We start from the raw sequence: 13,713 nt of genomic DNA, 5'->3' as shown, positions 1-13,713 counted from the left end.
CAGCTCCTAGAAGCAGAGGGAAGTGTTTGGTTTGTGCGCGAGTATGGCTGTCAGCGGCGTGCAGTGCTGCTTGTAAATTAAGGGCAGTGTTTTGTGCAGGGAGTATGAAGTTGATGTTTCTCTCCTCCCTGAAAGCAGTGAGAGCTTCACCTATTTGCTGGGCTGTGGAACGGGGCCCTTAGCAGGGAGTTCTCTCTTTAGCAGCATTGCTCCTGCTTTGAGGCATGCCACCTTTCAACAAGGTGCTGTTAGGTATTCAGCAGCCACTCTGACCCTCTTAAATGAGATAAGGGCAAGAGCCTGAGCCCATACATATGGGTCCAGATTCAAGTGCTTCCTTGGCTTCAGTGAGTTTTGCCCTGGATTTTCATCCATTTGCTGGATCAGGTCTGCTGAGGAATATTTAAGTTGATGTGTCCTGTGCACATGTGTCTGCAGCAGATTCACACTCTGGAAAATCTGGTGAGTAACATTTCTGCTTCTCCCTGGAACACAGGGTGGAGTGCCCTGAAATCAGGGATGTCACGTGGGGCAGAACGCTGTGGTGAATCTCATCTTTTTTCTTCCCAATTTAGAACCAAGTCGGGTTTCCATTTTGGGTTGCACTGCACAGTGTAAAACACACTGCAGGAAGGAATGGGGTCCTGATGTAAACATCTGTGGCAGTATATGGGGAGACTTCACTTGTAACCCGTCTCAACGTAAGGATAATTGTTAACATTCCTGAAATTACAGCCATTCCCAAGCGACTGAGGTTCCCAGGTGGTGCTGCTGGCCTGTCTGGTCCTATTGCTCACTGGTGATGAGGAGGACAAAGTCTGGTCCCTGCTCACTGGTCAGGTCTGGATGGCCTGAGGACAGGCAGGCGGTGCTGCGTGTTACAAGGTGCACAGTACGGTGTCCTTCAGGAGGTTTTGTGTCTCGTGAGTCCATCCAAATGGGGCTTCTGTCTTTCACTACTTCAAGGAGCAGTTTCAATGGAGTGAAAATCCTTCCCCTGGAGAGGTTTAAAACCAAAGAAGGTTTAGTCACTTTCTTAACAGTGGTGTGATTGCATCAAAATATACTTTTGGCTTACACTCAGGACAAGATGGTGTTACTGTAAACTTGTTTGAATGACTAATTTCCTTTGTTGTGCTTTGCATTATGTGTTTTCTGTGAAGGTGGAGGGAGTGCAGAGAGGTGACCAGATCACAAGTCTGGTTCAGGTAGTCTGAAAATGCGTCCCTGATTCCCAGAGGAGTGCAAGCAATAAATGCCTGTGACTTGATAGTCCACTGGTTTGTGGTAGTTTTCAACAGGGAAAGTTAAGAGCCCAAATACTAGGCAGGATTTAGGGATGTAATGGAGTATTCTGGAAATTCCTGTGGTGTTAGAGGGGGTCTGTAAAGCACACACACCCCCACACCCCCCCCCCAGCTGAATTTGCATGCTGGTAACCTCTGTCTCTGCTTGTAATGGTGATATGCAAGTTAGGTTGGTATACCTGGGATGGCTTCTTCTCATGCTGTTATTTTCAGGCTTCAAAGCAAAACTCAAGTTATGTCGCTTCTTTAAAGCTCCACAATTATTATCTGACCTATTTCTGCCTGGCCAAGCCACATCTGTAAATTTATTAATGTAAGGAACAGATTTATGGAAGGGTCAGGTGTGTTTTGTTGCGTTCACTCCTGTTTGTGTGGAGCTTGTGCATACAGCTGTGCATTAAGAATACATAAAAACACTTAATACCTTCATACATAAAACCACTGAATGCTTTCCTATATTTAGGCTGAATAAAGCCTCCTCCCCCCATTTGTAATTGTGATGTCCCATTGGTCATGCCATTAGTGGCTTTTCTCTTGGATCCAGTTCAGGAGAGGTAAACTACATTGCCTTGCCTTCTGTTTACTGCTGGTGTTTATATTGAGACATTCACTTAGCATTTATTTAGCATCTAGTATAAATTCCTTCCCTGTCTTGCTATACTGTATATGTTTGTGTGTCCAGAGCCTAACCAGTATATTGTGGTGTCTCCTTAGCAGATGTGCTGTGCCCAGGTTTCTCCCTTTGTCAGTCTTTGCATTTGTACTGACTTCTTTTCAGTTTGAGTAGGACTAAGGCCTCAGCCTTCCCTGTGTCTTGGATGGAAAATCTTAGTATGGAAAGTTGACTGCTAAACAGGGGATGTGTGAATAGAGAAAAGGTGGCCATTTAATGGCAGCTTTAGCAATCAGTAAAGTTTACTGTTCAAGTAGCTCTTTGAACATCACAGGTTTACAAGCATTAATCTTTGCGTAACATAATAAAGACTCCGTGTTATTCCTAAGAGATTAGATCCCTTGCTCAGCATTGGGAAAAGTCAGCATCTGATCCAGAGTCAAATCTTGTTCCTTCTTTTGGAGGACAGTATTTATCTTGCCATGCAGTTGTTACCATGGAATGGTTTAGGTTGGAAGGGATCTTAAAGATCCTCCAGTTCCAGCCCCCCTGCCATAGGCAGGGACACCTTCCACTAGACGAGGTTGCTCCAAGCCCTGTCCAACCTGGCCTTGAACACTGCCAGGGATGGGACAGCCGCAGCTGCTCTGGGCAGCCTGTGCCACTGCCTCACCACCCTCATAGTGAATAATTTTTTCTTAATGTCCAATCTAAATCTCCCCTTTGTCAGCTTAAAGCCATTATCTGCAGTTGTTGCCTGTTTCCAACTTCAGATAACAGATGATCATGCTAAGACACAGGTAATGTGTCTTGGTGGGTTTCTGGTGGGATCTTTGCTTTGGATTTCTCCTTGTTTGGAGCACCCTAGCAGGGCTGCTCAGCTGTGAACACACCTTGAGATGCAGGAAATGATGCATCCTTTCCCCCTCCCCCCTTTTTTTCCCATTTCTTTCACAAATTGACTTGTGTGTTGGGTCAGCTCAGGCTGAAGATAGTGGCTTTTTGTTATTTTTCTAGTAGTATTTGCTGGCAAGATGGTACTTTATTTCTGCTTCAAGGTTGGAATTTTCCGCTAATGATTAAGTCATCACCCTGGATTTGCAGTTGCTTGCCCATGATGTGTATTGCTCTTGCTATGGGCATTTATGATTTCCTGATATCCTTTAGCTTCCAGAGTGCTTTGTTCCTCTGCGACTTCTGCTGTATGTGAGGAAAGTGTGGTGGGATAAAGGTCTGTCCTTTTTCCAACGGCTTTTCTCTTGTTTCTGTCTATAGGCCAAGATAAACCCAGTATGTAAAGAGCTGTTTTCTTTCTTCAGTGGAAATATATTTAGATACAGGTCTTACAGCCAGTTGCAACTAAAGCCTCTCTTCTCCTTGCCCCTGCTTGGGCCATCTTCTTCATTAATGGGGGAGGCAGATGGAGAACTTGGGAGGCATTTCAGTTGTACAGTGCCGTCTTGCAAACCTGACATACCCCTGGGTGGGGGTCCTGTGCTCTGTTTCTGTTGCGTGCTTGGTCCCTCCAGGCTGACAGAGCTAATGCTTCATCAGAGCGCTCTTCATTAGAGGTGCTGCCAGGGGGAATGCTGTTAAATCTCGCCCTCATGCCTTGCGTCTTCCATCTTCTGCATGTCATCTCAGGACTGTGAGGAATGGCTCCTGGTGAAGACCAAAATCGTTCTTCTTTCTTTTTGGAAGCATGGTGCAAGTCTGAATCTTGCTAAAACCACCGGAGGATGCAAAAGTCTGATTTCCCTGTATTATATGAGAACATTCAGGTGAGGAGATGAGGTCTCCTGTCCAGCACCAGGCTGGAAACCTCTGTCGCAGTCTGTGTTAAGGTAAGGATGTTCGTTTTCCTGTTTTCTATTCCATGTCATTAAGCAGTGCAGGTTGTGTCAGAGAATCAGGACCAGAGGCCTTTTAAGCAGTTTCTGGCTTGTGGTGTTTGAGGTAAGATAAAAATGACAAAAAGTGTGACTTTAAGCAGCCATTTGCATACATCTTGATGGTAATCGCACTTCCAGTAGGCACAGTGTTGTAACTCTTGGATGTAGCTCTTGCGTGAATAAGATCACATCAAATGCCACCAGTGAACAAAAGGCTCTAAGATCAAGTACACAGATCCAAGAGTGGATTTGTATTTGCATCTTTCTTTGTAGGCTTTTTCCTAAATATTACTGGAAAACTTAAGGCTCAGACTTGAGCCGGCTGTTGCAGTATCTGAGCTCTAAACTGGAGAATCTTTGTGCTGTCAAAGACAGCTGTCTAGTTATGTCTTGGACCAGAAAAATCTGATAACCACAAGTGTGAATCAGCACGTTTTAAATCAAAGAATTCTCATGGCTCCAAATGTGGCAGGTTTGGGAGAATAACTGTTTTCTTGCTCCGTAACAGATGTGTCAAAATAAAAGGAAATGGTAATGATTTGGTTTTACATGCCTTTTCTTGGACTAATCAATTCTAAACAAAAATCAAGGGAAAAGGTATAGGGTATGTTTTATATATGACTGTAGTATATAACCCAAATAGTTCATGGACACTGCAGTGGTGGTGAAGGGAGATACAATGTAAGCAATTTTTAGTTGGTAACAGAAAAATAGCTTTAATACCGCAAAAACAAACTGACAAACAAACAATGCCCTAATCTCCTCTTTTTCAGCACTTTCCCCTGTAGTGATCTTTTATAAATGATAGAAACAAGAACAAACATGCAATTACCAAACCAGCACCAGGATATCTTTTTGGGGATGAGGAAGGGTGGTACTGTTCACTGATGCTGTGTCAGCACCGCAGTGTGCTCTGTCAGCAGGCATGGTCATGGGAGACTGGTTCTTGCCCAGCTTCGTGGTTGGGTGTTCACAGGCTGAGGGGTTCAGCCTAGCGCAGCATGGGTCCTGAGGATTTCACACCAAGTTCTAAAATTCAGAAGGAAGGTCACTAATAATGTCAATGGCATTACTTGCTGTAAAGAAGAGCGGTTCGGTGAGTGACTTGAAGGCTGTTCTGTTGGCCTTTGCCATTTGACATAGAATTTGGCAGAAACGGTTTCTCTGTCTGAAGGGGTAAGGTGTGGTTAAGGGTTATGATCACATTTGTGCTTAAAGGAGTGACCAAGGCATGGATTGCAGACTGTGCTGTTCCCGTTAGTTTTTGTGGCCTGTGGCTTGTGCCTTACTGCTGGTTACCTGCTGTCCCAGGCACCTTGCAGGAGGGCATGAGGAGTGTGGTTGCTACATGCACAGAACTCCATTGGAAGTGCTTGCAGTACATTGGATGCTTTGAAGATGTGCTGTGTTTGCCAAGTGTGCTTGGACTGCCTGTGGTGTGCTGCTAAGTGTCTTTCCACAGCAGAGGTCTTAATGGGAGTGAAAGTTAATTTCTGATTACTTCCAGAGTTCAGGGACCTTGTAGTCCATTCAGAGGATCCAGAATAATTCAGAAAGTCTAGGTAGGTATTTTGTTGAAGTCCTGACTTGGTATTTTCTCCATGAAGTATGTGTACTCACTACCTGTCACAATGTACCAAGTTTAGACAGAAATGCAGCCCTTGTGAAACCTTGGAAACCTGTAAGTGCTGTTGAAGGAGATTGGCTTTTTAGACTAGTACAGATCGCAGGGAGTGTACGGGATGTAGAGAAGAACACGCCGGCCCTTTGGAGGTTGGGATGCATGTTTTTGGATGTCATGAGATTGGCATGTGAGGGTGTCTGTAGGATCAAATTAAGGTTCGGCAGAGTGTAATGCTGGTAACTGAAGTCTGCCTTGAAGAGCAGGTGAGGAAAAATATCTTCAAAATGTGCCGTGTTTCTGAAAATAGCGGCTGTAGTACTGTGGTCTGGGTTCTGTACAGCTTAGCAAGGACACAGCTGATGTGGGTTTGTAAGAATCACTCTTGCCATATGGAGACTGCCAGAATCTGTTTTCTCTTAGGCTTGGATCAGGTAGTCTACTCATATGGAAGAAGTCCTGTGGAGACAAGATGCTGGCAAGGAGAGGGACCATATAGCCTGTTGGGACCTTCTTCTCTTGGGCGCAAATGGGTATCCATAGATGTCAGCTGTGTGATTGTGTTGTTTTGCCTTGACTTGGGAGCTTTTCTTGTGCAATCTAAGTGTCTCCTTTAGCACCCTGGCTTAGGTTTATAAACCTGCGCTGAAATGTAGTACGGGTCCATCCTTGTTGATCCCACAGGAGCACTGGGAGCAAGCCAGGTGGGGAGTGTGCTGCCTCCAAGAGGCACTGTGTGCAGGCAGGGAGCATTCCTGGTGCTGGGAACTGCATTGATTTCCCTATCCAAAACGCATGTTACAGTGGGAGGTGGTAGTCTGATGGCTGTGCTCCTTGTGCTGCTCAGCTAGGGGCTTTATGTTCTGTCTCCTACACTGGCAGTATCTGTCACAGATAGCTTTGCACCATAGCTGACAAGTCCTTTGTGTACCCTACCTTCTGGGGGCCTTCGTGCTGCAAGGTGGGGAACCTTCACATTGCAGCTGGAGGCTGAAGTAGCTATCCTTAGTGGTTTCTTTCAAGGTCCAAGTTCAAATGGCTGTTCTTCTGGAGCATAATGTGTATTACAGACAATTTCAGCAGGTTAGTAGCTTCTGCAGAGGGAGGAGTATAAGGACATGTTGGAGCAGCCAAGGCACACTTAAGTGTTCCCAGTTCCTGCCCACAGCTGTGTGCACGGAGAAGTTCTTCAAGAAGTGGTGGGTGTGTTGAGCAAATAATCTCCAGGAAAAGCATATGTAGCTAGATGTCTCCTGGTGGGTTCAGGTGCTAGCTTTGTTGTAGTATCCTCTGTCCGGCTTCTAAAGCAGGATTAAGCAATGAAGACTATTTCTTTACTCTTCATTTAAGTCTCTGGGAAGTTGGTTTTGGATCAGAACAGACCTGAAACAGCTTGTCAGTTGGATCACAGAGCCGTCGGCATTTTTTTTCCCCCTCTACTTAACTGAAGCTCATTTAACTTGTGACAGCACTTCTGATTTGTTATATTTGTAAAGGAAGCATCAGGGCAAGGTTCAGAAATGCATATTTATGTTTCTTGGCTTAGCTTAATTTAGCTCTAAGAACTTGTTTTTCTTATTTCCATATAGAAGAATTTCTTGTCTTAGGCTGGGATTTTTTTCTGTACTTTGTGGGTTTGGTTTGTTTGGTTTTCTGTTTTGCTTATTATTTCTTTCTCCTCCTCCAAAAAGAGCATAGAGTAGCTTACCTTGGTCTACACCTTCCTGTGGATATGAAACTTGTAATTACCAGGTCCTAACCAAAAAAAACCATCCTGTTGGAGATTACCTCACTTATCCTGAAGTTCGTATTGGACCTCCTTGTAGTGCTGGGCAGGACCACCACAACTTCTGATGGTGCTGGACAGAAGGTATCCTTGGGAAGTGCAGCACTACTAGGAATTTGGACACTGGGTGGGGGGGTGTGCCTCTCTTCTTGATGCCCTTGCTTGGGAAGGCTGTTTTGGTGTGGGATTCCAGGGAGGTGTGTGCAGTGTGGCTCTGCTCTCCAAGTGAGCAGGAGCACTGCTGGTGGGTTGGGGTGTGGATGTGTGCCGTTCCACTCTGGTACCCCAGGAAGGGTCATGTAGCCATCTGCTGGCAGTGGCTGAGGCTGGGCTGTACCCCATGGCACCTGGTGGGGTGTGCAACCAGATTCATGGCACTGCTGTGAAACTGGGATGCTGCTGATGGTGTTGGGGTGGTATTTGAGAGCAGCTGGCTGTGGGATGGGCAAGCCCTGGGCTAGCCCCATGGCTGACTTGCCCCACTCCGGGTGCAGCATTGCACTGGTGGGCACGAGGGCTTGGTGGCCTCACTGGCTGCCAGTTAGTAATGCCAGCTGCAGAAGTATGTGGCAAAGCTGTGACCAGGGCGTTGTGAGTGCAGGGTGATCTGACTGTCACCAAGGGTGGTGAAAGTGTCTGTGCTGTCTAGAGCAAGTGCTTCCACCCACAGCAGCTGGTGGCACCCATATGCCCCGAGGGCAGTAAAGGCACTCCTCACACTGCTTCTTGGCAGTTAAAGGATGATTAACCCTTCCCCCTTTTCAAGCCTTCACAGGAATTAACAAAGCAGTATTGATGATGTCCTTGCATAGATGGTTATGTGAAAGGAGCAATAACAGGTCTGTGGTAGGTGCAAATGCTCCAGCAGTATATTGCTTGCTCTCCCTCCATTTGCAGTGTTGCTTAAGAGCGTCATTTTGGTCTTGAGGCTTTAATTGTAGCGTGGAGATGAGAAGATTGACGTTTGTTTTCAGGGTGGTGCTGGTAAACTTCCTGCAGCTTGGTGTTAGAGATAATTCTGCAGGTTCTGCCTCCATTGTTGTGACTGGGTCTAAGATGAATGCAAGAAAAATGTTTTGGTCGAACAGGCCTTCCTTTCTGTTTTATCCAAAGGGAAAAATTTGTTAGGAGCCTGATCTGTTGTTCTCATTACTAAGGGAGTTTCTGAATGGGACCTAAATCCATAATTATTTGCAGTCCTTATCTGTGCAACACAGTGTTTTCCAGGTCAGTATCTCTGGTCTCAGACTTGCTTGTTGCAGTGTGCGGTCTTAAATCCTCATATGCCAAAATGTTTGATCATAAAAGTATCAATATAGTGAAAGGCATTTCTCTCAGGATCATTTTGGGCATCATGATGAAATTGGCTGCTAAGGACCAGCATTTGCTCAGCTACAGCAAGCTCTTGAGCTGTTGTTGGAAGGAGGGTGAGGTGCAGGATTGTTCAAGCACTCATCTATGGTAAGGCTGGGGAGTGTGGAGAGGAGGCACTGATTGTCTGCAAGGCCTGCTGAGGATGGGGCTTCCACATAAACTGCTTGGAGGGAGAGGGGAACATCTTGTAGCCCAGCATGGTGATTGCAAGGATGGAGACCCACCATGTTTCTGGAGAGCTTTCTGCTGGAGCAAAACCACAGCATGCCCTTGGACAGTGCCTCCTTTTGTGCAGGGTGATAGCAGTGATAGCTAGAAATGCTTTTCCTTTTGGACCTGTCTGGGAGGCTATCCTTCTGTTACTGTAGTGTATGCTTACCTCCTTGCTTGCAGAAGGACTGAAGCAGTACCTGGGGTTCAAGGCTACCTCCTGTAAGGAGCCTCCGTGCTGCTGTCTCCATCTGAAATCTGTTACCGTTTTCTTCAACTTCTTACTCTCAGACCTTGTGACACTTAAAACTCCCCCTTCCTTCCCCACTCTTCCAAGGAATTTTACAAAGAAATCAACAGCTGTCTAGTTATGACAGCAAAATGAAGAAGGCTGTAACGTCTCCATAGCTACCTAAAGCATACTTGTAAAATGTCGGTGGAAGAGAGTGCCCTACAATTATCCCATACGTTCCTTGCATGCGGATTGAAAGTCGTTTGCATTAGCTAAGTAAGTGCTGCACACTTGTCCCGTGAGAAATGTTTGGTTACGGCAATAAACTTTTGTTTCTTTAACCCTGTGAAGCTGAAAAAAATTAACTTGTTTTATGTAGCAGACTAACTGACCTGAACTCGCAGTAGATGAACTGATTGTAAACTTACCAGCTTAATCCAGCTTGTTTTTTTTTCTTGTGCTTCGTGTAGCAGCTGAAAAGAGACAGCTTGTGGCAAATTAGCGGGGGTGAGCCTACAAAAAGATTGAATTATTCCTGTTTGAACAGTTCCCAGCATGCGAGCACTTGCTGCTTGGCTTGTACATCATCTGTATCTTGAGTTAGCTTGCCAGAGCTGCTGTAATTGAGGCAAAAGTAAATAACCTCCAACTGGAAAACTTGCCTTTGATGTAAATACTGATTTATTCATTCATCAGTGAGCATATCACTGAGATATGATGAAAAAAAATTGTGGTTGCTGTGTGTTTGAGTTCTTTGCAACAAAGGTCTCTCCCTGTTGTGTTTCTGTAAAGAGAAGCTGTTTGACACGCTGTCCTGCAAAGTCACTTTGCTCCTACTGAAACCCAGTGCTGGTATGAAAATGCAGTAGTCAAAACATATGTGAGGTTGTGCTTGGTGCTCATCTGTGCCTTATGCTGCTCAATTCACTTTGGGGCATGGCATAAAAATAACAGGCTGCAGAGTTCGGGCTGCTGCATTTATGCAAGGCTGTCAGGCATGTGTAAATGCAGAAGCAGTTGAAAAAAGACGATGTTTTTGTAGGGACTTGCCCTGATGTACTGATGTATCTCAGTACCTCTTTCAGAGGGGAGGGAGCAAAGGGGGTAGGAAAGGTACAGCACATGTGGCAATAGTTTAGGATCGGTGACCCAGCTGTTTAGGACAGTGTATCCAGCTGGACTGCTGATGCTAAACTGGAATTTGGCTGTGATACTGGAGTTAATTACTCTTCTTACTAACTCTGCTAGATCATTTTTCTATGTCTGCAGTAATTAGGGCTTGGCTAAGGATGATGAGGAACAGCACTTTCCTTCCTTAGATTCAGCTGTGTTCATGTAGCTTCTGCAGAGCCTGCATTTAGTAGCAAAACGGGGAGGCTGTGTTTCTGTGTTAAAAGGAAGAACTGGGACTCCCAGCCTTTCCTCTGAACCTCATTAGGTTTGCTGTCTCTTTTCACCCTAAGACATTGGCTGTTTGTGGGTAAGATGTTACTTGCTGGAAGCAGCACAAGAAATAGCAGTGCAGTGCATGAGATATCTGCTAGAGGCGATTGAAATACTGCTTTCTGCTTCTAGTGAGATCTCAGTTTTGCATTGTCTGACTTGCCATGTTTTTCTGGAGAGAGGCTGATGGGGATGCAGACCAGTGATGGCCCAAATGGAGATCATTTACTGTTGTCCTTTTTGCCTGGGTGAGTTGTTAGGGAGATGATTTCTGAAGAGAGGAGGGCTTCCTGGTCTGCCCCCTTTGCATGGAGGGAGCAGTGGGTCTCTGCTGCTGAAGTCTTTGGGTGTGGAAGTGAAGGGCAAGGAAACAGGCCCCCAGAGAATGCAGGGGGGACTGCGCTGCGCTGGTGGGGTAGAGGTGGGCTTATTGGGTGGTGAGAACTGCTCCAGAGCCAGGTGCTGCAGCTGGTGAACCTTCTGGTTTGAAGAGTTAGAAATCACAGGGGCAAGGATAAAACTGCACAGTGCAAAATACTGTCTCTTGATATAAAAATAACAAAAAATTCCCTTCCAGGCTGTGATGTTTTGGATGGGATGTGCCCAGCTAGCTGGCCATCACTGGTGTGGCAGCTGGCTGTCTTGCAAGCTTGCATTGCTTTGCTGCTGTCTGGATGGAGCCAGCATCCCCTGTCCTGTTGGCCCTTCCCGAGAGCTGTGGAGAGTGGCATTGGCAGCTGAAGTGTGTGATCCTCAGATACCTCCATCCGTCCTATTGGAGGACATGCTCCTTACTTGCACTGCCATCTGCCGTGGTGTCTGTCTTCTAAGCCCATGTCCCTGCCCTTTGTACCTGCAGTCTCCCACAGGCACACAAGGAAATTCAGAGTGTTGTAATTTATGCAGTGTCCTTTCTTTTATCCTTCTTGTCTAGCTTGTGCTGCAAAGCTTTGAAGCAGACATTTTGTCCCTTATCTAGAGCCTCATGCCTGGATCTAGTTGATGTTTATGCAGAAGTGTGAGGACAGCCAGAGGTTCTCCAGGGTCTGATAGAAGCCATACGTGAAATTAATCCAAATTAAACTGTTACTTGTTCTGTGATAAACAGGAAGGTTACAGCAAGGACTCAATATGCTGCATAGCTTGGAGACTATGAAGAATGGGAAGTGAATGCTCCTCTCAAAGTTGGCTGTGCCTGTATGATGCTGAGTGAAGTTTGAAACAAGCCAGGATGCCAAGCCCACTGCGTAGGAGTTTGCGAGAAATGAGGTAGATTTATGGGAGAGGACTGTGGCTACAGGGAAGCAGAAGGCTGCTAGAGATGAAGTAAAGTAGCTGAACAAAATGTGGGCCTGCTCAGGCTGAATCTGTGGTTGAGGAGGCATGGAGAAGGGAGAGGTCAGGTTGCGTGCCTTGCTAACATGGGCAAACTGGAGCTGGTTTGCTTATGTGACAGGATTTTGCAAGCTGTTCTAGTATACCTGCTTCCTCCTTGTGCTTCACAGTGGAGTGTGTGGCAGGCATGTGGAAAGCAGGGGAAACTAATCTAGTTGGAGCAGCCTTGGAGTGGATGTGCGACAGCCCTGTTCTTGCTGCAGAGCCTCTTGTAGGGGTCAGGCAGTGATGGAGGTTGGTGGCCCAACTGTCAATGGGGAACTTGGCTCTTCCCACAGTAGTGGGAAAACCTGGGGGTGGCTCTGGCCCTTGTGCCCCTTTCCCAGTGTATTCCCACTACTGGAGTAAGGGTGCAGTGGACTTCCCAGCAGTGATGGCATTAAGGAACCTTCAGAGGCTGTGATGATTTTCCCTGGATGGAGTCAGAGTCAGCTCCCAGAGGCATAGGCTTTGCTGGCTTGTGTCTTTGGAATGGGCAAAGTTCTCCCAGTGAGGTTTTTAGGCCTCATGAAGAACAAAAAGCATACAAGAGCATGCATGCTCTGGGAAGTGTGCTGGTGTCAAAGAGCAGTTGAGGCATGAGGTGGACTGCTGTAATTTTACATTCCAGTTTACTCTGGGCTTGAACAGTCAGAGCAGCCTGATTCTCTGGAGGGTTTGCAATGCCACTTGCTTCTCACAGGGCTGGAAGTGGGGAGGGATGGATGCTCCCTAGGAGTTTCAAACTGTGGGTCTGCACGGGAATGCAGCAGTGCTTCTCCATGGGAAAGCAGCATCTACATGCTCTGGCTGCCTCTCCTGCCTGCACAGAGATCATGTTGGATCTGGTGGATGTAAATAAACTTGCAGCCTTTCTGCAGAGCTCTGATGGCCAAAGAGAGGCAGTTTCCAAACAAAATGCTGATTCTTAGCTGCAGTGCTGTGTGCTAATAGTGCCTGTATTGGAGAAAAGGAGCAATTCTGTATCACAGTGTTTGAATTGTACATTGATTTTTTCAAGCATGCTGCTTGGGAGTAAAGGATAGGGGAAGGAACTTTCTGACTCTGCACTTGTGGGTCCCTCCTTCCCATGTGCTGTATGCTCAGCAGTGGGACCATATTAACTACTTGTGTTTGGATTTCCAGAGAAGAGGTTTTCTCTCGAGATTTCCTATTGTAATTCACATCTGTGAAGCTGGATGCAGATGCTGCCTGTCAGGCTGCAAAGATTCATGTCCAGCTGTGTATTAAAGAGGGGAGAGATGTTATTTTGGCTTCTGCAAAGACAGCTTACTAAAAATAGGCTAAAGCCTATGAACCCAGGAGCAAAAGTAGTTCCCCCAAAAGTCTTAACTGAGGCATCTTTCTTTTTTCTTTTTGCCTCTTAAAGAATATTTGTTTGGAATATGCTCTGTGTCTTGGCATTTGCAGCAAAAGCTGGTTGTGTTCATGCTGGAGCTGCTGTTGGGTGGATGGAGCCAGACTGAGCTCCGTTTGTAGCTCTGCCACTTGCTCCCTCTGAGGCCTCCTGTGTTTTCACTGTTTTCCTACTATCCTGCTTGTTAACTGTCTTCCTACTTTTGGATCTCAAGCACCTCCAAGACAGGGCTGCCTGAGTATGTGGCATGCAGAGCTCGTGTGGTGTACAAGGACAGACAGTGCAGCTGAGTGGGAGTGCTGCTTTTTAGGGAGGCATAGATGATCAAGTAGCATGTGGAGACATTGCTGCATTGAAGCAAGAGCTTTTTTGTGGCTTGGGCTGCTGCGTCTGGCTATGGTCTTACCTATTCAATAGGGGCGACTGCTCACATATATGTAGCAGCCTTTGTCCTGGGGCTTCTTTGTTTTGAGTCCTCTCTAT

The 13,713-nt window shown here is 46.2% G+C and overlaps 1 protein-coding gene across 16 annotated transcripts in view; it reads left to right on the top strand.

The window, feature by feature from the left end:
* Window positions 1–13,713, top strand: part of PPFIBP1 (PPFIA binding protein 1) — a 112,230-nt gene that overhangs the window by 1,500 nt on the left and 97,017 nt on the right. For 5 of the 16 annotated variants that reach the window (XM_057427724.1, XM_057427745.1, XM_057427735.1 and 2 more), the window contains exon 1: window positions 7,174–7,303. The exons of the other annotated variants lie outside the window; for them this stretch is intronic. The gene's annotated coding sequence lies outside the window, so the exon portion shown is untranslated. Of the gene's footprint in view, window positions 1–7,173; window positions 7,304–13,713 lie in introns of those variants that run through there. 16 annotated transcript variants of the gene reach the window in all.

This window comes from Pezoporus wallicus, unplaced genomic scaffold (assembly GCF_028554395.1).
Source record: "Pezoporus wallicus isolate ANWC-B61680 ecotype Strahan unplaced genomic scaffold, APGP_CSIRO_Pwel_v1 scaffold_3294, whole genome shotgun sequence".
NCBI lineage: Eukaryota > Metazoa > Chordata > Aves > Psittaciformes > Psittacidae > Pezoporus > Pezoporus wallicus.
The sequence above is the reverse complement of the archived record's forward strand: the minus strand, read 5'-3'. Positions and strand labels throughout refer to the sequence as shown.